General features: G+C 42.8%; 1 protein-coding gene across 1 annotated transcript in view; it reads right to left on the bottom strand.

The window, feature by feature from the left end:
* The window catches only part of DUSP10 (dual specificity phosphatase 10), a 47,370-nt gene extending 42,683 nt beyond the window's left edge, over positions 1 to 4,687 (bottom strand). Inside the window, exon 1 of the mRNA XM_030946358.1 lies at positions 4,595 to 4,687. The gene's annotated coding sequence lies outside the window, so the exon portion shown is untranslated. The remainder of the gene's footprint in view (positions 1 to 4,594) is intronic.
* Positions 4,688 to 27,280: the final 22,593 nt, after the last annotated feature.

Below are 27,280 nucleotides of genomic sequence, written 5' to 3'. Positions count from 1 at the left end.
TTGGACCTCAGCAGTGAGGGGAGCTGACACCCCCCCGCACAAAGAGTTAAAATTATGTCACCTCATGCATGAAGAGGGGGCCCAGCATGGTGCCAAAATACAGCTCCCTGCTGCCAGCCTGAAGCTGTCCCACATAAGGGACCCAACTCCTGCTTGGCCAAGTCACTACAGAAGTGGGCCTGCAGGAAGATCACAGCTCCTCATGGGACATAAGGAGGTGATTTTCACTTAGGATAACATTGGTTGTGACTCATCTGCCAAAACTGGAGTAGTGACATTTCTGGGTTTCAGTACATGGAGCAGACCAGCAGCTCTTCTCTTGCTACCTCATCAGAAATGGAAAAAACCTGAAATATCCCAAGAACTGCTACCTTACAGTCACATCCACAGACCTAAGGGCTCACACACAGCTGGAGCCAGGCTGAGTTGCCTTCCAGATCTCTGTGGAGAGCAGTTGAGCAAGAAGCCGAACTGCCATGACCTTCCCAGTGGCCTTGCTTTGTGATGAAGCAAATACAATCTCCTTGAGGACTGCATGATGCTGCCACAGTTAGTGCTTTGTCTGCTTCTTTCCAAGCCTCTACTTCTTTAGCTGTTTAAAGCTTTGATGGCAAGCCAATAGAATCACTCCCACTTTCTAGAGGTAGAAAAGGGATCACAAATAGGAAGCAGAAGTCCATGACAGTTTAAACAGATCTCAGCAGGACTGAGTTGGACCTTAGACTTGCCTTAGCAGCAAGTCCAGCCTTCCTGTTTTCCCTGGTGCTTCTTACAGGTCTGAGCTTGGAACTCGGAAGGCAGGTGAAAATGAAAGGAGGATGTGGATCTGTAACTCGAACAGAAAGAAGTCAATAAAGTCTACAGACTTTTATTAAATAAGCTCTAGGTCAGTCCAAATTCTGCATCTTGTATGTGTTTGAATAGCACCATTTCCTTCAACAAAACTGTATGAGACATAAAAGAACACTGATAGTTTTACCTGACTGAAGGTGGGGAAACACAAAGACTAAGTAGTGATTAGATAATTTTCTGGTCACTGAGCAACTAATTAAGACACAGGTAAAAGGGATAAACTCTTACTGAAGCAGTTCGTAGGCAGGTGGATGCACTTGCAGCCAGCTCTGTACTGGTGGGTATATCCTGAGGGATCAGACACCTCACTCATACCACTACAAACCCACTGATTTTGGTGATCCAGGTGGAATCTCTGGGGATTACCTTGTGCAATCACCTGCTCACAACAGGGCTTGCCTTAGAGATGCAGCTGACTCTGCAGCCTGATCCCACTGTTCAGTTTTTCTACAGAGTTTTAGTAATTACAGAGAAGAGGGGAAGAAGCGGGAAGCAATTCCCAATCCAGCCATCAGGCTTCAGAGACTTTCAGGTAGTTGGTTCATCACCCTGGAAGGGGTGTGATGGAAGGTTCATGCTGCACCAGCCATTTCCTGCTGAGCTGCTGCCAGCGCAGTCAGAGCTGTGAAAACCCCACCATCGCAGTGTTGCAAATCTGGGTCACCATCTTGAGGCACCCTGTGGAAACAAATGTTTCCTCCCTCCCTCTGTCCCGGCTCTGGCCAGGGTGTGCACTGGCATCATCTTTTCTCTGTATCCCCTCATCTAATGAGAATTTCCATCCACTACCCTTCACCCATGCAACATACCTACCCACCATTTTTTGGACATGTTCCCAAATTCATTCCAAGCCCCCAGCAGACACAGAACAGGCATTTTTAGCGGATGAAATGCAAAGGAAAATTCACGTGGAACAACATGCCTTGCAGCTGGCATCTCAAGTGAACAAAATCAGGGCGTGCTCCAGATTTGCTGCAACTGCCCTGAGAAAGGTTTTTCAAAAGCCACTGTCATGCGAGTGCTTCTGCTGTACTGTGCTCATTAAGGTCTCCTCCTAATCCCCAGTGAATATTTGCCCTAGGGCCCTCAGCCCATGTCTTAAAATTGACATGAGACTGGAAGTCTCTATAAAAGAAGATGCGAGACAGTGGCAGCCAAAGATATCAAAGGTCAAAGTTGAAATACATTGCAGATCCAAACAGATTTAGCCTGCTCATTTTTAGCTGCTTCCCATTAGTGCACCACACTTCCCCCTAAGTATTACAGACAGAAAATAAGTACAGGCTGCACTATCCATGTGGCAAGGTCCAAAACAGAGTGGAGGCTCTGCAGCCGCACCTCTCCTGCAACAGCCTTGGGTAGGATATGTCAGAGCATCCCAGTGGATCCACAGAGGCATCCCTGCTCCAATCCCTTGAGTTGAGAGTCTTGTGGCTCCATTGCATTTTCTCCAAATAATGGCATTTTCCTCACTCGAAGGTCAGGTGGATCATTTATATCTAAACCATCTGAGAGTCAACAAAAGCCTTGAAATCTTCATTCTAAACTTTCAGTGGGCTCATAGTTTAATTTTTAGGTCACAGTCTTTTCCATCTCTTGTCTCCCTGCTCTGCATCAGAAACACCAGTTACACAGCCAACCATCTCCCTGCCAGGCTGCATCCTTTCCCAACTGGGAAACACAAATGGCCATCCTTTGATCCTGCTGGGCTAATTTAGGCTAGATAGGAACAGGATTGGGAAGCAATTCAAGGGAAAATTGTATCTCGTTCCCCACTGTCTCAGAGAAAATGTCCTCCCAAGTCAGGACTTCAGATGAAAAACGGGGAGACATTGAACAGACTTCCACTTAAATCAGAGTAGCAAGTAAATGTTCAGAGAAGTTTCTTAGCAAGGTAATAGCAAACAGAGATCAAGAGCTGCACACAAAAAGTGATTTTTTTATTCCCCTTGGGTTCAGGGATGTGGGCTGTACCATGGCTAGCAGCTCCATTCCCAGTTTCGTCTCATGAAAGTGAGTCCCAAAGTGTCTGACTTGGGGTACTGGCTCCTAAGCAAAATCAATTCTTTAAGTTCATTAGGCACAGCCTAATCTAGAGTTTGGAGAAATTATTTGCTCCAAATGAAAAGCTTTTTTAATGTTACATGAACTAAAACATTATTTTAAGGAGTATTTAATTTTGTAGAAAATAGCCTCACAAAAAGAGAAAACCAAAACCTGCACTAAATTTCTGCACAGCCTGCAAAGCCTCATTTCCTATTTCCTAACAAAAATGCTACCATGAAACAGTTTCAAATTTTTAATACCCCGCAAAAGTGTTAACAGTTACTGGCCATGTGCAATTCAAAAGAATCTCATCTGATAATTCTGAGTCATCAAAACTGTAGCAAAAATCCAGAAAAAGCAGGCATTTTGCAAGACTATCATTATTCTGCCCCTTGAGTAAGCCATATTAACAGGAAGAATCAAGGTGGCCCCACAATAGCCTGCTGCATGGAAGTTAATCAGAAGGAGCTAATTTCAGATCCAATGTTCCTGAAACATTTTGCTGGAAATTCTTATAGAGCCATTTTAAAAAGGCTTTTTTTGAGGAGTCACTTGTCAGTTTAACCCACGTTTGAGATTATTATTTGCCAAGCTGAGGAGTAGAGCCAGCTTGCACACAGCAGAGGGGTAGTGAAGTGGAGGGCTCTCATGCAAGACAAGTCCAGATGAGACTTCCAAATCAATTTAAAAGGCCTGCCTGAATATAATTTCCTTCTTTACTTGGGAACTGCTAAAAGACAATCAATAGCTACATGGCCCTTTGTTTTAGATGATTTGAGGGTGAGGAAAAACATTGTTCTTAGCACAAAAATTCATCCAAGCAGAACATGTTTGAAATAATCCCAAGGACTAAAACTATTTTTATTGACAAGTTGCAGTAGTTCATTCTTCCTTTGTGCCTGTTGGATGACATTAGCAAGACAGTAGTTCATGGCAGGGCAGCAATCTAAGCACCATGGATATTTAAAATCTTTCCCCTACTAGCAAAGCTGAGTAGCTTTGTTACTTATGGCAAAAATTTTAAAAATTCTTATAATTGAAACAGAGGATAAAATTTTCCTAAGCTTTTTGGTCTGGAAATTTAATTTTTCAGACACTGGTATCTGGCACAGGTCGGAGCAAGAAATTATGTCATTTCAGGGACACATTCAACCCCAGCCTTTCCAACTCTGTGTCATGATAAACCTAAAAAGTCCAATTTTTAAGTTTTTCCCTTAGCTAGAAATTATTTTAAAATAAATCAATTCAAAAGTGCAGAAATACCTCATATCTACAATGCCACAATATGAAGTGCTGTTGCCTTTGTTACGTTTTAATGTTAACATTCCCTTCAACTTAAATGAACCAAGTGAAAAGCAATCGGGGTACTGCCGGTTGAAACAAAATGCCTTCCTCTTGTCACATCAATCCAGTCTGGCACCACTCAGAACAAGCTGAAGATGCCCAAAGCAGCCATGTGTCTCTCCCTTCTACCCCCAGTGAACTGAATGCTAGTGCGAGCCCACAACATAGTATATTTTGACACACTCCATTTTCCAATGCAAATGGGGTTTGGAGAAAAGCTCTGAGCCATCTCTGGGGAAAACAGCTCCAAAGGCTCTGTGCTGAGGCACACAAACGCACAGGCTGAGCTGAGCGCTCTCCGGTCAAAAAACAGGCACAAATTCAGTGCAAGAAGGCACAAAAGACATCTTACCAGGGGTGCAACGACCTCTTCCTTGCTTTTAGTATCCTTGTGTAATAATTTCATACTCAGATTGCAAGGGCTTTTATTTTCCCTTCTCTGTGCTCCAGGCTCTGCAGATTCTACCGCAATGTACACATTAAACAGTCGCTGGCAGTACTCTATAATCACCCAGGAATGCAATGGGTGTCACATGGGGCTTTGCTCAATACAGCTGTTCACTGGCCCGGCTGAACAATAAACATTTGAATTATGGCAAATGTTCTTTGAGGGAGAAAGTTTGTTATTAGTGTAAATACAAAAGGACTCTTGAAATGGCCCAACGACTTCAGCTTCAGTTCAGGAGTGCCCAAAGTTATGAAGCTGGAGAATACAGAAGTTGAAAACCAAGATATTATTTTCTTGTTATTCAAGCAGTGAGAATTCACTTTAAAATATCTGTATGACTTCAGGGGAGTCACAACCACAGAACCCAGAAGATTAAAGAAAATAAGCTTAAAATACCTTCCTCAAAGAGTCATGCATTTCTTTCTTGATTGTAAGAAGTGATGGGCAAACCTAAAAAGGTCCAGAGGTTTGGATACTTCTCCAGAACAGCTGATGCCTTGTTAAAGTCCCCCTCAGGGAACATTTCTGCTCACATTTATTAGGACCAAGGAAGCTGGTAAGGTTCAAGCTCATGCCTTTGCACTGCCAATCCGAGTCCTTCACTGCCTGCTACTACACAAATAATTGAGTCTCCAAATCCAACACCTATAGCAACAATGTTGGCCAAACCACAGAAAAAGTAAGAAGCTGCAAAGAGCCCATAGAAAGTTGTTCAGATTATATTTTCTATGGGCAGAGAGTCCTGTGGGAGATTAAAACCATAAAGTAACAAAACAGAAGAAAATACAAGCTGTAGGCTTTCTCAGAGAGTGCAGTTTCCCCCATCAGAGATATTATTCCTGTTATGCCAGACTACTCATAGCTGACTGCATTTGCACAGCAATCAGCCAGCAACTTTTTTTTTTAATTTATATTTGCTTTGAATTACATGTTTTCTGGTGTCAGCTTTAGAGGAAGATAAAACCTAGCTGCAGCAACAACTTTTAAATCAGCTATCATCTCTGCTTCAGTCAACAGAAACCTTTAATTAAAGCATTGGGTTACAGGGGTTCTAGTTACCATATAACTAGCAACATCTTCAAATATTTGGATTGTAAACAATCTTCATAACTTGGAGACAGGCATCATGTTTCCTATTTCACATTGAAGGCTTTGCAGGCATTTTGTAGAGGTCTGGCAACAGGGAATGACAGAAGGAAGTGCTGATAAGGTGCTGCAGCTCAGCAATAAGGTAGTACAGGGAAAATACAGTAGATATGTAATGGTTTGTGATCTCTTTTCCTTGCTTTGGGAAAAAACTCTAGGATCTTTGCATTTATATTATCCCCGGACCTGGATTTGATGGTGCACCAAGGCATGAAGCTCCCTAATGCTCTGTTTGAAAGTACAAAAGGATGCTAATTTTACAGTACTTACTAGCCAGCTGCTTTCAGTAGTATAGAGCTACTTCTTTATAAGTGATATTGTAAGCATCCTATTTACTCTTGCTATTCACATTCAGGAGAAAGGACTTGCATATTAAAAAAAGAGCATTGGACATTAGAAGGATTTATGGAGGAAAAGAACAAGTGAAGAGATTCCTATTATCTAGATGAAAAACATTAGATGTGCTAAATCAGTAGGTATTCTGATTAGCATGAAATAAGTATCTGCTCAATCTAAATATGCTGAGCCTGCTAAAACACTCCACAGACCAGATGTAAAACGGTATTCAGACAGCCTAGCGAGTAACTTAAATTCTTACTCAATTCAAACGAATAGAATTTTGTATATCTGTACCTTTTTGTGAGTATCAATTACTAATTATTTCTGCCCCATATTCCTCTACCATCAATCAAGAAATAGTCTGTTGTCTATAATCAAATACTAGAATACATGTCAAGCAGGACCCCTCACAGAAGAACAGACAGTGGATGACGGTAGACCTGGCTATCTTTAGAAATCCTGCCCTCATCCAAAACTATGAAATTGCTATATTTACCTATTCCAAAAAGCACTCTGAGGTCTCTGGGTTTAGGTTTCACTTTAATGAAGCATTTCAGAAGAGTAGAAGCATGCAAGTGTCATGGCTTTCCATGACCCAAACCAGAGTCAGTACCTGCCATCAATCCCTAGAGGAACATACATTTATGAGATTCCTGTCAGATCGCAAGCTCACTCACCAGAAAGCCTCTGCATGATAACAGCGGCCCTAGAGGAACCTCCTAATACTCACTCTAAGCCTCAGCTATAAACTTGATGTGTCCTCCATCTTGCACTTCTCTTGAGAGATGAGTCCAGCAGGCTCTCTCCTACGGTCGTCAACTCCCAAAAATGACACTTTAGGGATGTCACCTCCTTCCCTAGCCTTTGAGAATTAACTGTATTTTTATAGCAGCTGGCCTAGAAGGGGAGACTCAGCTCCTTTCTCAGCCTGCCTCATACCTTCTCATGTGGCATTTAATTGCCAAACAGCCAGATTAGAAAGAGAGTTGATGAAGAGCAAAAGAGAAACAATAACAGCTCTGCAGCTCTCCCTCTGGAGGAAAAAATCCACTGTTATGGGACTAGACAGAAAGGAGGGAGAAAACAAGCACTGAGAGGGCATCAGTCTAGAGCCTGGTCAGGCTGGACTAGTCCCTGCTTCTGAGGCTGTGTTTGGGTTTTAATCAAAAAGCACTCAATGTTAATTGTATAAACAGTCACTGAAGGAGCTCCAATCTGGGCCAATGCATAAGAGAATTCTATTAAAATGCAACAGACATTGCCTCATTAAGAACTGCACAGCACAAAATGTCCTATTTTGCAGAGCTAAACATGAGACACCTTTGTCTTGTCTTGGAAGGTTTTTAAAGAGTTATGGTATCATATTCACCTCAGAGGGGAGGTTTTCACTGACTCACCAAAGCAGGATCAGGTCACTGTGGCAATAGATCTTGCTAAACACAGAGACACATCCCCCACTCTGGAGTACCCAGCACACTGCCGTGCTTACAGCACACTGCACTGGCCACAAGGCAGCCAAATGTTCGGAATATTGTTATTCTTCTGGCATCCCAAAACCACACACCCTTAAGCACTTCACATTTATTTGCTTCTGTGCTCCCTACAACAGGTATATTTCTGTTTGGATTTTTGGTTGGGTTTTTTTGGGCTGCACTTCTAAATCCTTAATCTCTGCATGGGTTAAAGAAGCAAGAATATATTGTGTGTTCAAAGCAGTGTAGATATAGCTAGGAGGGCCCCCTCCTCTAATTAAAACCACCCATTTACTTTTTGTGTACAGAGAAACATAACAGCAGGAAACAACTGTCATATCAAATACCCCCTTATGGTAATTGTGGTTAAATACTGACTTTTTAATGGTAACATACTTATAGGGGTTTGGCAACCGATGCAAAAATAAGTAATCACTTTTTCTGGAGGGCTACCAAAATGGCAGGTTTCCCAAGTCAATCAGTTCTTCCAGGGACTGGGAATGTAGAAAGCAATTTAATGCTGCAAGGAATATGACAATCTATTTATAATGGCACAGTGTGAGAGGCTGAGAGGAGAAACTGCAGCTGTTGTATAAGGATTATAACTGACTGATTGTTTCTAACAAAATGTATTGCTATATCAGAAGGAAGTACAAGTTTAGCTGCCTGGCTGATTTTCTTTCCCTTGTGCAGGTGTGGTGCCAGCTTAAATGAAATCAGGCACCAAGACTAAAAACACTGCTTTTGATCTCCCCCTTGACACTCCAGGGTAGCCTTTGCCAACTCTCTTGGGGATTCACTGCATCAGAACCCATCCAGCTTTTGTTAAAGTGAAGAGAAAAGCTAGCCCAGATTCAGAAGACCCCATGGGAGCATCACAAGGGATATACAGCATCCCTGAGTGTTAAATAATAGTCCTCTGTCTTCAGTTCTTGAAAAAGCTTTGTTTCCTGTTTCATATTTTTTTCTTTTCCAGCTTCCCTATGTATTTCTATGGCTGTTAAATAACAGTCCCTCCATCCTAAGGGAAGGCTGCTTGCCAGCACAGAACAGCAAATGATTCCTGCATTCTATGTACAGCACATTACACATGTCAGATGCTACAATGACTATTATGTTTAGGATCAAGGACACAAAAAACAGCAAACAGCAAAATTATCAGAGCACCCAAAGCTGCCCACTTTGAACAAACCATCATCCAGAAGCTGGCCCAGCCCCAGGACTCTTAGGTTCACACTGTGCTTTTCACCCTGGTTTGAAAGGGCCAAGGACTACAGCAGCAGCAGTACAAGACTTCTTTAGCAACGTATGCAAGGCCTGATAACCTTTGTAAAAAATGAAAACAGAAAACAGGCTTAGCAAAACATGCTTTTCTCAAATATGACGCTAAGCATGATCTCGCTGTTCATATAAGCAAGGGGACTTTTTGCTTGTTGATGTGGTTAACCATAGTGCAGGGTGTAGCTCATCTCCAAAATCTGTGCTCATGCTTTCCCTGCAAGAAGATAATCCAAGCCGGATGATTTCCTTCCTACACCCTTATCTATTACACAGTCAGCTAAAATCTGGGAGACAGAGAGATAAGAAACTTCCTGCATGTAAATTGCTCTATCTTACACCCTTGGAGCATGCATTTTCCATGGCTGTTTGGTGGAAACAAACCTAGTCCTCAGTTTATGCATCCCACTACCCCAACTTCCTGAAAGCCAGATACCAGCAGATACTTAGGAACCCTTGGGTCTCTTGATTACAAGGACGAAGGGCTCGTAAAGACACCCAGACAATTAACATGTCTCCCACTGTTTTGTCTTTCCCCATCACCTCAGGATCATTCTCTGGTACATGAAGGTCGGATGTGCATGCTCAGGCTGTTGCCAGGGGGGTTATTCCTGTGAGTTGTTGCCAGCTAGCATGGTACATCTTGGATATATGACACTTCCATATGTATTTTTGCCCATCTGGAAGAACCCCCTGATTATTTGGCAGGTTGGCTGCAATGCCAGCTAGTGACACCCAGAGATGCCACCGCACACCAGGTGGGGGTCACCCCAACATTGAGACAAAGCGAAAGCAAACTGCAGCACATCACTAAGGACAAGTTCAGGCACCTGGCTGCTGCAATCCAGCCACATGTAACCCTTCATTCCCATCCGGCTCTAGCATGGCAAGTCACCTACACACACTAACCGTGCACCTGGAGGAGGTGGGGTTGGGGTTTTGTGCTGTTTGTAAAGAGGTTCATTGCTCTTTGAATCATACAGACAACTGTATGATTCTCTACCTGCTCTCCCAGCACTGCCCAGTGCCACAGAGGGAAAATAATTTTTTGGGCAGCTGGGGCATGGGAATAAGATCTCTCAATAAACATACACAAAGTTTTAACATTTCTACAACACCTTTCATGAGGGATCTTAAAGGACTTCAAAACACTAAACATCACCAGACCCCTGTAAGGGCTGGGGTAGTGAAGGGAAACTGGGAGAGAGCTCTTACAATGACTTGTTTCAGTAGGCTGGTGTAAGAACAAGAAACCACGCAGGTAACCTGAGAAACAGTGTATGGGACTTCAGGGGATTTTTGCTTCCAGAAAGTTTCAGTTTGCATCTTTCAAAACTTTCTCTTTCAAAACATCAATTAGAAGACAATTAAAATGATGTTCAGAGACAAAATCCTAGACCCAGTGTCGTCTGGAAGCCTCAAGTCAGACTCCATAGTTCTGCCGCATACGCTAAAGATCTACAGCCATTGCTCAGTTATGATAAAATGCACATAGATGGTCTGAATATACCAAGCAGTGATATCAAGAAGCCAATGCAATTCTTCTTCACTCCTCAACACTGAAGAATGAATTCAAGTAGTGCTTTAAAACTGAAACTAATTTATGCCATTAAAAGGTACCTTTTTACCCCTTCTCATTAGTGCAATGAGGCCTTACTACAATTAAAATTAGACTTAATAGGTTTTCAGTCACTAAATGAAAGACCTCAATGTTACCTACCCTTTGGCCTCATTTAAACTGCAAGACTTTGCTATATCACCCACCTCTATGCTATAAGTGGCCCAAGTATGTGGCATTTTCTCTCCTATCCCCTCTCAACAGCTTAGTTTCTATACGAAAGAAAACCAATCAGAGGCCAAAGGCAGCTGCAGCATGTGCCAGACAGGCTCATGGGGCACCTGCTGAGCATATCTGCTCCCCTCTTCAGCCAAGGCCCTCTGAGTCATTGTGCCAGAACAGAAGCTCAACTTCTCCAGCCCATCACAATATGTGGGAAGAAGGCATCACTCAAGGGGGATGAGAAGCACAAGCACACAGCAGGTGGGGATTGCTATAAGCAATCAAGGTGAATCCTGCTGGTTCTGGGAGCTAAGACAGAGTCCCCAAGCAATCCCTGCTCTGTGGTTCCCTCCCTAAATTGCATGCACCCCCACCCTTTCCCAATGCCAAAGGGCACAAAGAAGGCCACATCTGAGATTCCATCCTCCCTGAAAATTTTTCCTGTGTAAGCTACTACCTTCAGGTACACGATCATAGCAAAACTTTTCTGGCACAGCATCCTCTTTCTCCTTAAATCCATGAGCTTCATCCCACAAGACATCCTAGATGCTCCTCAAAAGAGAAGCCAGCACATAGAACCAACTCTTCCATTGGAGTGAGTGGGTGCAATGGAAGTACAGAAATTTATGGCAGCAGACAGGTACCCTGTGGATTCAGGCATTCCTGGCAGCTCAAGGTATTGACAGCTCCCTTATGTAGTCATATCCTGTAGCTGCACCTCAGCAGCAGCTAAACCAGGTAGAGAGGAGGAACAACACTCCTTCTTAAGAAACCTAGAAGCACTCTGATGAGGAATGTCCACAGTGAGATGAAGGTTACTTCATTTTAGTAGCTGGATCCTGCACATATCTCTTCAACTGCAGTCCTTTCATTAGTCATATTTTCATAGGCGCCCAGAATCTAGCTACAAAGACCACTGTACAACTCAGGCATGGAAAAAGTTAGTTCTTTGTGGTATTGCATTTTAGATGAAAAGCCACTTCCTCTCTTCCACAGCAAAGCAAGAAAGCGTAGGCTTCAGTTTTATCAGTCATTACATCTGCGCCTTCTTAACAAGTTTAAAGTCTGTGAGCCAAAAATGTATCTTTCCCTCTTTGACATTCATGTAAATTTGAAACATGTATAGGTTCATTGGAGTTTACAATGGTAAAAATGATGAATGTTGGAATTTTGTTGGTTTTTTTTCAAGAACAAATTGTTTCACAGAATAATATGCTTTCTCTTGAGAAGGCTTAGAAGTGACTTCTCAAGCTACACCAACAAATCGTGGATTTTCAGTGTGCTGCTGCACATGACTTCAGGGTGGGTTTCGGATGAGTTACCTGCTGTGGGATAACAGCATGGCTCTCTAGTGATGGGGGTCACTGGGGAAAAGGAAACACTCACTGTTGCTCACCACCCTTCCGGCTGGTCCCGTCCAGTCACACCACAATCTGCTTTAACCATTTTAAGAACAAATCTTTTCCTCTTCTGGCATTTGTTATTTCTTCCACTTGTTATTACAGCAGAAACCCACAAGTATCTATTTTAGGGTTATCTTTACACCCTGAATTTTCACTAGGAGATTAAAAAAGGTTGGCAGGGGAGACATATCTTTCTGTCCTTTATCTCATGCCTAGACATTCAGGTATCTTAAAGAGGGACATTACTTTTTTAGTGTCTTTCCTCAGTTGAGCTAAGTTTAATTCTCAGTGTATTTCTGTGTCTATCCATAACATTTTATCTGCCTCTCTGCTTAGCTAGCGGTCTGGTTTGGTATTTCCAGTTTGCACTTAACCAGGGTGGATATTCCCTATCTGTCTTTCCCCATAGTCATATACATCAATCAGAGTCTTTTTTATTCTTTCTGCAGCAGATAGGGAAGAAATATAGATGGAGCCATGCTCACCAATGCTTCCACAGAAGAAATCAATACCACACAAGAGGCTCTGGCTGTATCAACCTTAAGATATGGTGATAATTTGAAATAGAATGTAGTTCCATAAAGTATTAAAAAAAAACCCCAAGTAATAACATCTTGTACTTATGTGAGAAAAATGTTGACCTCTTAAGTAGGAACCTCTTAAGTATAAACAACAGGTTTATAACAATATAACCCTGTGAGCTAAAAGCCTGGTTTTTATTATAGTTCACTTAAGAATGAATAATTTCAGATGTAGAAAAGACAATTTACACAGAAATTACACCCATTTTGGTAGCAGAACAGGAAACACTGTCCAGGAGACCTTCTTTAAGGATGAGATTTTCACATTCCTAAGCTGTTAATAACTGCTGTAATTGTTGAGGGTATTTAATTCATTGGTTTTAATAAAGCATGAGAATAGCTGATGAATACTGCACCAGAATGTCACTACTGCACCAGAATGTCACTACTATCACTTTCCCTCTGGCACCTCAGCTTCCTAGTATTCAGGAAACAGTTTCAGCATTCCCATATGAGTTTTTCAATAACAAATCTCAGATCTCTAGTCAGTCTAGAATATTATATTACCAATCTTTTTCAGAAACATCATCCTTTACACATTGTGCACCAACTGACTATGTAGAAGGCAAAACCATCCGTCACAGGAATTAGTCTCCCACACAGCTGTCACTTCTAAGAAACAGGGATCCAGTGCTTCTTTCCCAATTTCCAGTCATTCCCAACTCTTGATACCTGACAAGGAACACATTGTTGGATGACACCCTCCAACCCTCTTTGCCGCAGAATTTTGCCCTTACAGGCCTGATACACCAAAATCCTTGGCCTGTTTCTATAATTACAGAACAGTCTCTCTACTATGCTGCTGGTTTTTCATACTCACAGTTGTATTTTGTAGCAATACTTTGTATGAAGTTATTTTATATAAAAGGTTGAGCTCTGGGAAAAGTTTAAGCTATACCCCTCCAGGAATTACTGGGTTTGTTGGCTGTGAGGAGGAAAAAAAACCAAAAACAACCAAACCAAATTTTCAAACTTTTTAAAAACATTTTAAACAAGTACAACTAATTAGAGTATGATCAAAGCTGAGTGAAGCCCTCTGGAGCAGCTGCATTCCCTATATTTGTGAAAATCAGGCCATTTAAATAGTTATTTAAAAAAGAAGTATTGGAACTAAGCCAAAGCCCTTTGAAATCAATGGGATTTTATAATTACTTCAATGCAATTTGAATAATAGCTTTAGAAAATAACCTATTTTATTTAATTCATTGTTGTTGCTGACTGTCACAATATAGATTGAGACATTTTTCAGTTGCAAAATCTACACAGGGTGAATAAATTCACACAGAATTGCTTAAGTTGAAAGAGACCTCTTGAGATCATCTAGTCCAAGCCCCCAGCCCAAGCAAGGCCAGCTACAGCAGGTTGCCTGAGACCATTTCCGGTTGGGTTGGGAATATCTTGAAGGATGGAGACCCCATAACCCTTCTAGGCAACCTGTCCCAGTGTTTAAGTACCCTCACAGTTAAAAAAAAACCACCAAGAAAAACAAACAAAAAAACCCCAAGCATTTACTGTTTTCCCCTTGTCCATCAAGGTAGTGACAACCTTGTAGAAGGCAAAACAGTTTGTCAAGGGTGATTTCATCTTTATAAATCGATCCATGCTGACAACTCCAAATGAACTTCTTGTCCCTTCATGTGTTAGGAAATACATTCCAGGAACTTTTTCTCCTTCACCTTCCCAGTCATCAAGGTGAAGATGATTAGCCTGCAGTTTCTCAGAGGTTCTTCATGCCTTTCTTAATACCGAAGCTCTAAAGGATCTTTAGGAGCCTCTCCCAGTCATAATGACCATCTGACATGGTCAAAGATAATCAATGGCCTTGCAATGACATCAGCCAGGTCCCTCAGCTCTCAGGGGTGCATGTCCAGTGTGGTTAAATGCTCCCTAGCCAGAGCCTAATTCACTGAGGGTAAGTCCCCCTTGTTCCAGACTTTTCCTCTAGCCTCAGGGGCCTGGGGTTCCCAAAAGCTAATTTTACTGGTTAAGTCTGAAGCAAAAATATCAGCTGCCCTTTTTAATTTTCTTTCTTTTCAGAATGGTCCCTTCTTGAGCTTGGAGGAGGTGATCCTTGAATAGGACCCAGCTCTCCTGGACCCCTTGTCTCTCCAAGGCCATGTCCTATGGGATTCTTCCAAGCAGCTCTCCTAGGCTGAAGTCTGCTATCCAGAAATCCAGGGCTACTTGTTGCCCTGCTCCCCCTTCTCAGAGTCTGAACTCCACCATCCCAGGGTTTTGCAGCCAAGGCTGAGTTTGGCTTATGTTCCAGTCTAGTACTTCCTTGTCTGTATCAGGTCCAGGAAATCACCTTTCCCTGTTGGCCTTTTGACTACTTGTGCCAGAAACATCATCAGCATACCCCAGAAATTTCCCAGGTTGCTGTGCCCTGCTGTATAATTCCACCAGTTATCATGTGGGTCCCCCGTGAGAACAAGGACCTATGAACATGAGGCTTCTTTCATTTGTCTGAAGGCCTCATCTGTTACTTCTTCCTAATAGGAGGTCCATAGCAGATACTCATTACAACAGCACCCATATCAGACTGCCAGCTCCTGGCCCATTCCAAGGCAAAAGTTGTCAAAAATCTATTTACAAGTTTCTATAAGTAAGAAAGGATGATGTTCTACTTAAAAAAACCAACACCCCAAAAAGCACCAACTTGCAACTCCACAACTGAGGGCACTCTTTACCATTACAAAGGTACACTGGACAAGTTCATTGTGCCAGGTCAGCCCTCAGTTTTGGAGAGGCATGCTGCCAGCACATATGTGTGATTACACACTCAAAGACTGCTTAACTCAAAGTCAAGGTTTTTGGCATATCTGGCCTTTGACGAAAGTGAACTTAACAGTGATGCTGCAGGCCTGAACTAAATCCCATCAAAACGTTTCACTTTAGAAGAGGGAGGAGTTTTGGAGAGGTACAGATAAATTGGAAAGGAGCTCTGGGGGCAGCCTGTGCTGAGCTGTGCGAGTACAAGTGTTGGCAGAGCTGGTGATTTCACAGAGAGTCCGGCATGTCCCAATGCATTGTCACTGTTGTCCATGGCACGGTGCTGGAGGATCCAGTGAGCCATGCATCCTCTGAGGCCAACAGGACAACATGCCTGGCCCTCCAGCCCTGACAACAACCACGCAGGAGTTGTAACCAGGGTCTGCAGAGAGTCCAGACCACCAAGTCAATCCAGAGTGACAAGGCTGTTCTGAGGTCAAGCTAGAAAGTTGAGTCCAGGGGTGAGGACCTGGCCCTCAATCAACAGGGTACCTGGCCAGGTGCAAGAGCCGGCTACAGAGGTACTCTCAAGCAAAGGGAGTTGATGCCTCTAAGGATAGGGAACAAATCCATGTTCACCTACCTGAAAAGGTCAGGGCCATCCACCCCCAGGAGGAGGCAGGCAATCCAGAGACATCTGGATATAAAAGAGCCTTCCTATTTGTTCCTTCCTATTTGAGGGAGCATTTTGCAGAACAAAATCATGGAATCATTTAGGCTGGAAAATACCTCTGAGATCACCAAGTCCAACCATAAACCTAACACTGCCAGGTTCACCAGAAAAGCCTAAAAATATGATTGCCACAAGGGAAAATTGCTATTTTCCTTTTATTTTGACACAGTGAGATCCATCTCAGGTCTTGTTTCTCTGCTTCTCAGCCTCTCCTTTACTTGACAAGGCTATTTTCTGTTGCTCTAATAATAGATCATGCTGTAATTCTCATGACTAACACATAATTCTTGATGCAATCCAGGTCCTACCTCTGCTTGTCTGGAGTTCAATCTTGACTGTCTGGCAATTGCTGAAAATGAAACTCAGGCAGAAACTAAGCCATGCTTGACTGAGCATAGAATTTATTCTTCATCTCCCTGTTACTATTATATATGGCTCAATTATCATCTGCCTCTTTCAGGAATCTCGAAATGCACAATGATAGATATTACTGAGACCTCACAAGAAACAGGATCATCCTGTGCCTGAATCCAATGCTCTTCCTTTAGTTTCTTGTTCCACTCCTGTATGACAGCCCACTATTTTTCACAAATCTGAATTACTTCAAGTCCCAGTTGGCTTATTTTCCTGAATACTGGTGCCTTGGTTAAAGATCCACCATACTGGTGCCTTGGTGAAAGACTCTACAGATAATTTGAATATAAAGTTTTCTTTGGCATGTTCTCTGAGACTTCAGTCTGCCCATTTGATGAGCATTTTTAAAGATTTAAATGTTGTTTTACTGCATCATTATTAGTACATTTGAGAGGTAAGAGTTCCACTGCTTTCTCTAGCCAGGAGGAAGTGTGATTTGTGCAGTTCAGCAATTACACAATGACCTTTCAGCAGGTGGAAAATAAAGGGCAAGTAGAAGGCTGCATCACAGCTAAATGCTTTTTATAAAGTCATACATACTATATAAAATCTGTCTACCTATTTACAGATAACGTATAGTATGAAATATCAATACATACATAAAAATTGCATTGATTCTCCCCTCGCCAGCCCTCTTGTTTATGCAAAGATTTCACAGGGACATCTGTATTTTTGGAAAGTGCTTTCAGGTACTTCTGGCAAACATGCTGCAAATATGGAAATTGATTGATTTATTGATCTCATTGTGAGACTGGTGCTAATAAAATTCACTGGTAAGTTATCAAGAGGCATAAAACAATGCCATCTCTGTCCTTTTCCCAAGAGGCAGAGGCACTTTCCCTGACTCTTTGCACTACATCATTGCAAGTCTTAATGTCACGGTGGGTAAATCTCCATCACCCATTGCTGTCTACCCTTGTCTGTCTTCCTGCCTGCTGTCTAACCAGCAGTGATGAAAGCAGGTGATCAGACTCTGGAGGCTCACCAGCAAAAGCGTGTCTGGTGTGTACTGAGGCTACACGAAAACAAGGTATGATCCCAATGATTTGGAAGCAGGCCTTCCTGCCAGGCAGTTTTGGCTGCAGTGTCCATGAAATGGTAGAGTTCAGGATCCTTACGGCAGCAAGAATAGTGCACAGCAAGCAGGACTCCATACTTCAGGAGAGCAGATTGCAGCCTCACCAGGGACTCCCTTGGTAAAAACCTTGGGGTAAACCCCATGATCGAAGAGGGGTTGGATGAAAAGTAGGTTGATATCCAAGGATCACTTCCTCCAAGCTCAGGTGGAGCACAAAAGAGAAGAAGTCAAAGAAAATCAGTAGGAGGGTAGATGAATGAGGAACTCCTGGACAAATTCAAATGCAAAAAGGAAGCCTACGGAGGCTGGAAGCAAGGAGGGGCAGCTTGGGAGAAATACAGAGAAATTGTCCAAGCAATTCGGTTAGGAAAGCGAAAGCCGTTCTAGAATCAAATCTGGCTAATCTCAAAAGCAACAAGAAAAACTTCTCTAGGTACATCTGTGATTAAATGAAGTTTAGGGGAAATGAAAGCCATCTCCAGAAGAAAAAAGGAGACCTGGTTATCTGGGATATGGAGAGGGCTGAGGTAACAACTTTTTTGCCTCAGCCTTCACCAGCAAGTGCTCCAGCCACACCAGGCAAGTCACAGAAGGCAAAGATGGGGACTGCAAGAACAAAGAGCCACCCATTGGAGGAGAATGTCAGGTTCAAGAACATCTAAGGGACCTTAAGAGGGATGGAGGAAGGAACACAAGTCCATGGAGTCTAATGAGACAAATGTGTGGATCCTGCAGGAGCTGGCAAATAAAGTGGCTAAGCCACTATTGATCATAGTTGAGAAGTCATAACAGTCCAGTGAAGTTCCCACTGACAAGAAAGAAACGTAACTACTCCATTTTTAAAACAGGAAAAAAAGGAAGGCCCAGGGAATTACGGGCCAGTCTCATCTCAGTGCCCAGCAAGCTCACGGAGCCGATCCTCCTGGAAACTCCTGAGGGACATTGAAAATAAGGAAGTCTTTAGTGACAGCCAACATAGCTTTGCTATGGGCAATTTGTGCCTGAGAAACTTGATGACTTTGTATTATGGAGCTACAGCATTGGTGGATAAGAGAAGAGAAACTGACATCACCCACCTGGACTTGTGAGACATGGATGTGACGGATGAACCATTCAGTGGAAAAGGAATTGGCTGGATGATCACACAGAGTTATGATCAACAGCTTGATATCCAAGTGGAGACCAGTGACAAGTGGTGTTCCTCAGGAGTTGGAATTGTAACCAGCAGTGTTTAATGACTCTGTCAGTGACATGGAGAATGGGACCAAGGTCCCACAGCGGGTTTAATGACACCAGGCCATGCAGTGTGGTCAACATGTGGGACGGAAGGGATGCTATCCAGAGAGAGCTTGAGAGGTGAAGAGGAGGGCCTGTGTGAGCCTCATGACATTCAACAAAGCCAAGGACCAGATCCTGCACCTGGGGTCAGGGTAATCCCAAGCACAAATATAGCCAGGGTAGAGAATGGATTGAGAACAGCCCTGAGGAGGATTTGGAGGTGTTGGTTGGTGAGAAGCTCAGCATGACCTGGCAAGGTGGGCTCACAGCCCAGAAAGCCAAACAAGTCCAGGGCTTGCATCAAAAGAGGTGGGACCAGTAGGTCAAGGGAGGGGATTCTCCTCCTCTACTGTGCCGTCATGAGACCCCACCCGGAGTGCTGTGTCCAGCTCTGGGGCCACCAACCTAAGAACAATGTAGAGCTATTGGAATGAGTGCAGAGAAGGGTGATAAAGAGACCCAGAGGTATGGAGCACCTCTCCTGTGCAGACAGGCTGAGAGCTGGTGTTGCTCAGCCTGGAGCAGAGAAGGCTTCAGGGGGACCTTAGAGCACCTTCCAGTACCTGATGGAGCCTACAGGAACCCTGTAGAGGGACTTACAAGGGCAGGTAGTGATAGGATAAGGGGGAATGGCTTTAAATTGAAAGAGGGCAGGTTCAGGTGAAATATTAGGAGGAAATTCTTGACTGTGAAGGTGTCAAGCTGTCCAGAGAAGCTGTGGAAGCCCCATTCCTTGAAGAGTTCAAGGCCAGCTTGGATGGGGCTCTGAGCAACCCCATCTAGTGGAAGATAGCTCTGCCAACAGCAGAGGGTTGGAACTGGATGATCTTTAAAGTCTTTTCCATCTCCAACCATTCTTTTATCATAAATCACTGCTGTTTACTCTTTAATTTCCCTGTCTATATGCTCAAGAGTTTTATTTGACTTTCTGCCACATTACCAGATTGGAGCTTGTGTTCACTTAACCCTTAAATCCTTTTAAGGCTTACTACTTTCCACAATACTGTTAGTCCTTCTGTAAGGTTTGTCTGCATTTCTCTGTGTTCATTACTTTGCAAATGACTGCAAAAACATTCTTTGTTTCATTGGGGCACACTAAAAAGGTAATTCACACTACTCAGTGTAGCTGAAAAACCCTTAGCATAATTCACCAGTACTAGTCAGGAAAATAATTTTGAACTGGAATATAGAGTTTCTGTAACTGAAATGTTTTGGAAAAACAGCTTGATTTCAACAAAGTTGTAAGAGAAACCAGGCACAATATTGTGGAAATGAGAACCACAGGTCTTAGAGGGGGCTTCATCCCTGCTTTCCTGCATGAGAAATGTAAAAAGTTATGAATTTATTTTCAATCCAGAGTGTTCTAGCCATAAGGATCTATGACAAATTTTGAAGTCCTAGTCCTCTGTAAAAAAGGATCACTTTTCTCCAGAACTCCATCACTTGCCCATCTATCAATCGCTGTGCCATCTGCAGCTTCTCCCCAGCAAACTGGAAAAGCCATTGCTTATATGGAAACTAACATAAGGAATATCTCCAACATCTTTTTAATCTGTTTTGAACGTAATTTAGCAGCTGCTGACAAGGAGCTGAGCCAGCTCAAGAAACTCAGCCAACACTGTGGACCATCAGCAAGTGATGATGCTTGTTTCCAGAATGAGAAATCCTACACTATTTGTTTCTGTTTGCCCTTCTGGTTGTGCCTGCTCATTAAGATTCCTGAAAGTGGTGTCAGTTAGTCTTGCATTGTACTCCAGTGTAGCTGGTGTGATAATACTTAAAGTTATAAATCAGTCTATTGTTCAGTCATGCTTAGTGTCAAGTCTACCAGTATCTCAAGATTCAGGGAAGAGAACAGCAGCTAAATTTTATTTTCAAATAAAATCCTTGTCAGAGTCATTCTGAATTCTCCTAGCTTGAAGAAAGATGCTAATCAGGCATGTGTTTTGACACACATAACTGTATCACCTAGGGGATGGCATAAGGATCAGACCAGGCCATGAATCACTAATCCCTCATCATTGCTTCCAGCTAAAGTGTATTCTGTGGGGCAGAAAAACTGATTTTGTAAGGTATTGTGGAACTCTTTTTCCTCTTCCTTTCTCTATTCTCTATTAGCATATTTCCTCCATTTTACCACTTGATCAACCTGGAGCAGAAAACAATCTGCAAAGGAGTACCGATGAGAAACCCTCCTCTACTCCACTTAGACAAACGTGAGCAAGACTTACTTAGGTGGTGATTGTTCAGGATGTGAGAGCCCAGAAAGACCCCATGGAGTGTGTTGTCGCAAGCAGTAAGGCTGCCAATTTGCAAAATAATCCTTCTTCAAATGAAAATGAGGCTCAGGTTAACCATGGCTAACCACAGCTTTGTCAGAGACCTGCATATGCTGGTATCACTGCTCACTCTCAGATGGCAAAGGTTTGCAGAATTTCCAGGGTTATGTATTTCAAATATTGGCTTTTGGAGCTTCTGGTGGCCTTCCACTACACATTTATGTACAAGTGCACAATAGGGCCACCAGCACATTCATGGATCTCATGAACGCTCTAGTTCCCATTTCACTGAGAGAGCATTAGAAAGTGAATCCAAAAATCAGTCAAAGGCAAAGGACCCTAAAATGGTCCTTCCAAGCAGGCCCAAAACAAAAAGATTAAAGAAACAGTTATCTAATTCCTTTGGATCTGACAAGAAAAATACTTAACACAGATGTATTTGTGCACACATCTTAACCTCCTCTTAGACCTCCACAAAGTCTTTAACAAAGCCCAAGATGTTTTTATTCTGCTTTAAACTTGAGTTTCATACCTCAGCTCTGCCCACTTGGGAGCACTGATCCAGTGCTCAAGTCCTGGGACCACAAGGAGCAGCCAGGACTCAAGTCCTGAGCAAATGCTTCTTTAAGATACATGTTGTTTATTCACATAAAACTTTGTGCTGGCTGGAAAACTGCAGCCCTCTGCTCCCCTAAGTACCTCAACCAGTATTTTAAGCAGCATTGCTACCAGAGCTGGTTTATGGACCATCATTGTAGAGGAGGGAAGAACCCCAGAAACATGTGCAGAAGGTGGGAATGTGACAGAAGGGAGACAAATATTTGTAAATAGTTTCATTCATCACCCAGGAGATATGAAACAGGAGCTATGCCAGTTCCCTCTTCATAAGTGTTTTCAAATAACACTTGTCTCACTCCCTGTCACCTCCCAGACCAGAAAGTAAGAGCATTAGCTCATCACTCCTTCACATAAGCTGAATCCATTCTCTGCAATAACACTGCCACCTCTCATATATTCCAAGACTGTGGGGTTTTTTCAATACTTAAACTTTAATCTCTTCCATTTCCCTTGAAAGACCAGCAGGAGGACTTGTCAGCAACCCACTGTGCATGAAAGAAGTGGACTGTTAACACCAAGAACACTTGCTGTGCAGCTACACTTCACATAAGATGTGAGCTTTGAATGCAAAAATGTGGTTTCTACATCAGAGAGCTTCAAACCAGCCACTCAGTGCATGACTGTGCAAAATGATGTCTGTAGTGCCCATGTACCTTAGGCTTGTTTCACAGAGTCAAGGATATTAGGTCCTAAAGGGATTAATAGGCTCAACAGCTCTAACCCAGCAGTTGTGACCCTTGGAAGGGTATAAGAGCTGGGAATGTGAGCAGCAGCCAAACTTATTCTCCCTAAGCAACTGCTCCTGTTGCTGCTGTCAGAAACCAAATGCTGAGCTAGATGGCCAGCACAAATATTTCTGCAGGATAAAACAAAAAAATACCTAAGACTTAACTCAGAAATATCCAAATCTACACCCACTCCCTTTTAAAACCCGCGGCCCAGATCTGCAGGGTTGTGTCTAAAGTGGTATTTGCTAAACCTGAGAAAAAAGAGGAAATCCCTATATGTATTTCTAGCATTATTGCTCTGAAATTCACAAAGGCGAAATAAAGGACCCTGAAGAGTTATGACACATGCCACATACCTCTCAAGTTCTATTGATTTAAGCCACAAGAACCTTACTTCACTTTGACCTCTGAGCCTCATTTGCATTTATTGAGCAATACTGGCAAAGAAGTGCCACACATGAGGTGTCAGCTACTCAACCCCTCAGTGAAAACATCAGAGAAAATATGAAAAACAAAAAAGTCACTTGACCAGTATGGCAGCTGTGTGGTAAGAAAAAACCCAAGTGTGACTTAAAGAACAAGGTATGGGTTAAGGTGGGGGAGAAAAGAAAGGAATAGAGACCTACAACACTTAAGGCTGGAGAAGAAGAGCACTTTACCACAAGTTCTTGCAAGTGAGCTACAGCAGTGCTCATGGCACAAACATAGGGAAAGCATTAGTTTAAGAATAATTGTGGATATTTACTCTCCATCGATGTTTTAAAGGCTGGATTTGCAAAAGCAGAAGCGTCCCTTCCCTTCCGCTGCTGAAATCCAGAGAGGGCTTCTGGTGCTGATGTCAGCAGAAACCACATTAGGCCAAAGAACATTATATTTAAAAATCTCTCTGAAATATAGTCAACACAATCAAATAGTACAATTCCTACAGACTTACTTATATTTACTAGGGAGTCAAACTAAATTTGCTACATGATCCATGAAATCATAAAAAGCAAAAAGCTATATAAGAATTGAATAAGCCTGAGCTCCCAAATCCAATACACAATTTTACACCATTATTTTAAATATGATGGCACTGCCATAAATATGTGGTCTTCTGTCTTCAAGAGCAGTCACACTTGCATAAGGCTAGCATGGGAGAAACAGATAAGGAAACATGAGTGCTGCCCTATCATATGGTTCCAGAATCTACTCTGGGGATCTATTCTTTCCCCTTTCTTCCCTGTGTTTTGAGAAGAGAGTAGCCTGAGAAGACCTTATGAGAGGAACTTAATTCAGAGGCACATCTGCATCCAAGAAACACCTCCCAGTCAAAACGTGCTGCCCAGTAAGGAACTGCCCAGGAGGAGAGGGCAGTGTTTGACTCACTGGAGGATGGGTACTTTCACAGATACTCTCACAAACCCAAAAGATGTGTAAGATTACAGACCTTGCATGTGCAGTATTTTCCATTACCTTTTTTTCTTTTTATACAGACTATATATATGTGTGTACATATATATATACAGACTATAGTCTATATAAAAAGAAAGAGATTTATACTACTTTTAGAAAAGGCAAAGTGACAGAGTGACAATAGGAGATGAGCTCTATAGGAGGAGGAGGGCTAGGGGTTTCCCTCACCACCATGCCCTGCCAGCCATGCCCCTGGCAAAATATGTGGTGAGCTATCCGGGCAGCTCTGCTGCGAGCCTGACCATGATGGCCACATGGACCACAGCGCTGGCTACAGCAGGGTGAAGAAAATGCTATGCCAAAAGGAACCTCAAGGTCTTGACAGCCAAGTCACCACTAGTCCCAACAGTGCTGCCTGTACAAAGATCCCAGGCTTTTTGCAAAGACACCAACTGCTCTCCTAAGCTTATCAGCCCAGAAGCAGAGAGGTGGCTTCATGATCCCTCTCCTGCCTGGCTGGGCAGGGTTCGTGTCACATCCTGGATGAGAGACCCAAAGCCTCCCTTTGAAGCTGCCTGCTGCAGCTACAACCCTGTCAATGTGGAAGTTTTTAAGCATCTTCTTCACCCTCTGAATGCCTATTTTATTTTCCCTTTGAGATGAAAGAACAGGCTTGAAGAGCAAATCTGGGAGAGAAGGAGTATGGGTAACACACCAGTGACTTCAGCAGTCTTCAAGCTCAAGATTGCTTGCTTGATGCAAAGCCTCAGCAAATGAGCGAAAACATTAGTTACACTCAGACAGAGAGTGGGTACAAAATGCTGACAACATCTATGCACTTCTTTTTATTTCCCTTTTATTAAAGTATTTACATTTTCAGCTTAAGAACACAAATCTTTTAGCAGATGTGCCATTTGTGAGGCACATCCCCAAGTAATCAACTTTCAATCTATAAATACAGCATCTCTCACCTACCACGCCTGTGATCATGAGCTAAAGAGAGCCTGCAGAGTGGGAAGATGGTCATTTGAATTTGTGAAACTTTCGTAGGATGCCTAACTCTAGCACTAATTTTGTCTCGTAACTTTTCCCCACAGTAATGTATATTCCTGCCAGATTCTTCCTTTAATCCATCCACAGGCTCTTCAATGCCCCAGAAGGGTTTGTGGCCAGTCCAGGACTCTGATGAAGGAGCTTTTAATGCTGCATGACAACTGGGACCTACATAAGAGATCAGAGGTCACCACATTGCTTATCACACCACCACCCTCCCATGCCTTTTCACGGTTCCTTTGACAGACATCCCACATTCCAATGGGGCAGGCATGTATCAGTAGTTCTTGGCCTGGACACACAAAAGACAACAATGAAAGGAAGGAATACAATTTTGATTAAGAAAAAAAGGGAGTTTTTTAGTTCTGATTTTCAGTGTTGTTTGGGGTTGTTTCATTTTTAACACCAACATATCCCAGGTACAATCCCCAGCATAAATGCAGAATGGTTTGGGTTGAAAAGGACCCTAAAGAGTGTCTAGTTACAAGGCAACTACACTAAGAAAGGTATGCAAGTCTAGGGACACCTTCCACTGGACCAGGTTGCTCAAATCCACATCCAGCCTAGCCTTGAATACTTCCACGGATGGGGCATCCACAGCTCCTCTGGGCAATCTGTTCCAGTGCCTCACCACCCTGACAGTCAAGAATTTTTTCCCAATACCTAATCTAAACCCACTGCCTTTCAGTTTAAAGCCATTCTCCCTTGTCCTATTCCTACCTACCCTTGTAAAAAGTCCCTCTACAGCTTTCTCTAGCTACTGGAAGGTGCTATATGGTCCCTTTGGGTAGACTTTGGCAGGTTTTACAGCAACTAAGAGCTGTGGAGCAGCTGGATGCACAACAGACATTTTTCTTCTTTTTGTTTTCATTTTGTTTGTTCTGTTCTTGAGCAGGTTTGACCTGGCAATCAGCTCTAGCAAAGCACTAGGATTATAACAGACTGAATGGTTTATGCCCCATCCCACTCATGGCTTTTCACACAGCTCAGTTTCCTCTTCGCTGGAGTTTACTTATGGGGACTGCAAATTCTCTACTAGAGAAGTGGGCAGTTTCACCCCTTCTTCCTCTGCATGACTGTGTTTAGCCATGTTTTGCATGAGCATGGTTTAATTTACATCGGATATGAAAATTCGTAAAGTTCCTCTATGACCAGTGAAAAATAGTAGACCCCTGCTCCAAATCTCTTACATGGTAGAGAAAAAAAATTAGTTGTGAAAGGACTGGAGGGCAATAGGCTATGGCAATGACAAAGTACAAGCATTTAGCCACATGCCCAAAATTTAACAAAATCTGTTGTGGAGTTTGTACATGCTACCTATGACTAATGACAACTGGAAGTATGTTGGAAAAGAAAGCACATGAAAATCACAACTTCCAAGAAAGAGATGTGCCATCGTCAAACACAATTATCCAGCCAGCCAGCATCAGGGTCCAGGAAATTCTGTCAATCCTAAGTCCACATTTCCTCCCACCCTCACATCCATTACTTCTCTCCAGAAACTTAGCTTTGTGCCTGATTGAGGCTTAGAAAGAAAGCTTTTTGAAAGAATATATCCAAAATTCTTCCAGATGAAAGACAAAAAATGCAGCATAAATAACAAAATCCTCTTCCTCTTAGAAGAGAGGGACAGGTTGCATCTGGCTCACTGTTGAGCACTGACTAGAGAATTAGAAGCAAGAGGAGGCTGTCAGCCACCTACTCACTGGTAATTCTTTCCATTTGTGCAGTCCTCACGGGTGGGATTTAGCAGCACCAAGGCAGCTATGAACAGAGCTTGTCTGTGACATCCTTCAGCAAGTCATTACATGGACACAGACCAGCAGTCAGGACAGTCCCAGCCACCCCTGCAGAGGAGACTAGACAGCCTAAATAAAGAACTTTTGATAGAGCTTTTCCCTTCTCACACTCCGACGGCATTAAAAGGACCAAGACAGAACATGATGCAGAGAAGCAAGTGATTTCATACTAAAATCAGATTATTTAATATTTCAAGTAGAAACACATAAAATGATCCTCCCTGGCAAAACTGGTTAATCAAGCCAGTCTTGCTTAGAAAATTCTTTAAAAGCTCATATCTGTGCTTTGTCTCATCGGCCTCTTTGCCTGCCAAAAGCAAAGTCTAGCTTCCCAGTTTGGCCACTGTTTTGCACCTGATGTAATTTTTCAAATGTTCTGCAGCATGCTACGGTATTTGGACTATTCAGGCTGGGCTCAGTGTTTACCAGCACCACCACAACGTGCAGAGAACATTGTCTCAAAACATCAGGCATCCCGTCCGCACCACAGCACAAAGGCCAAAC

Source organism: Camarhynchus parvulus, chromosome 3 (genome assembly GCF_901933205.1).
Source record: "Camarhynchus parvulus chromosome 3, STF_HiC, whole genome shotgun sequence".
NCBI classification, from domain to species: domain Eukaryota; kingdom Metazoa; phylum Chordata; class Aves; order Passeriformes; family Thraupidae; genus Camarhynchus; species Camarhynchus parvulus.
This window is presented reverse-complemented; position numbering and strand designations above follow the sequence as displayed.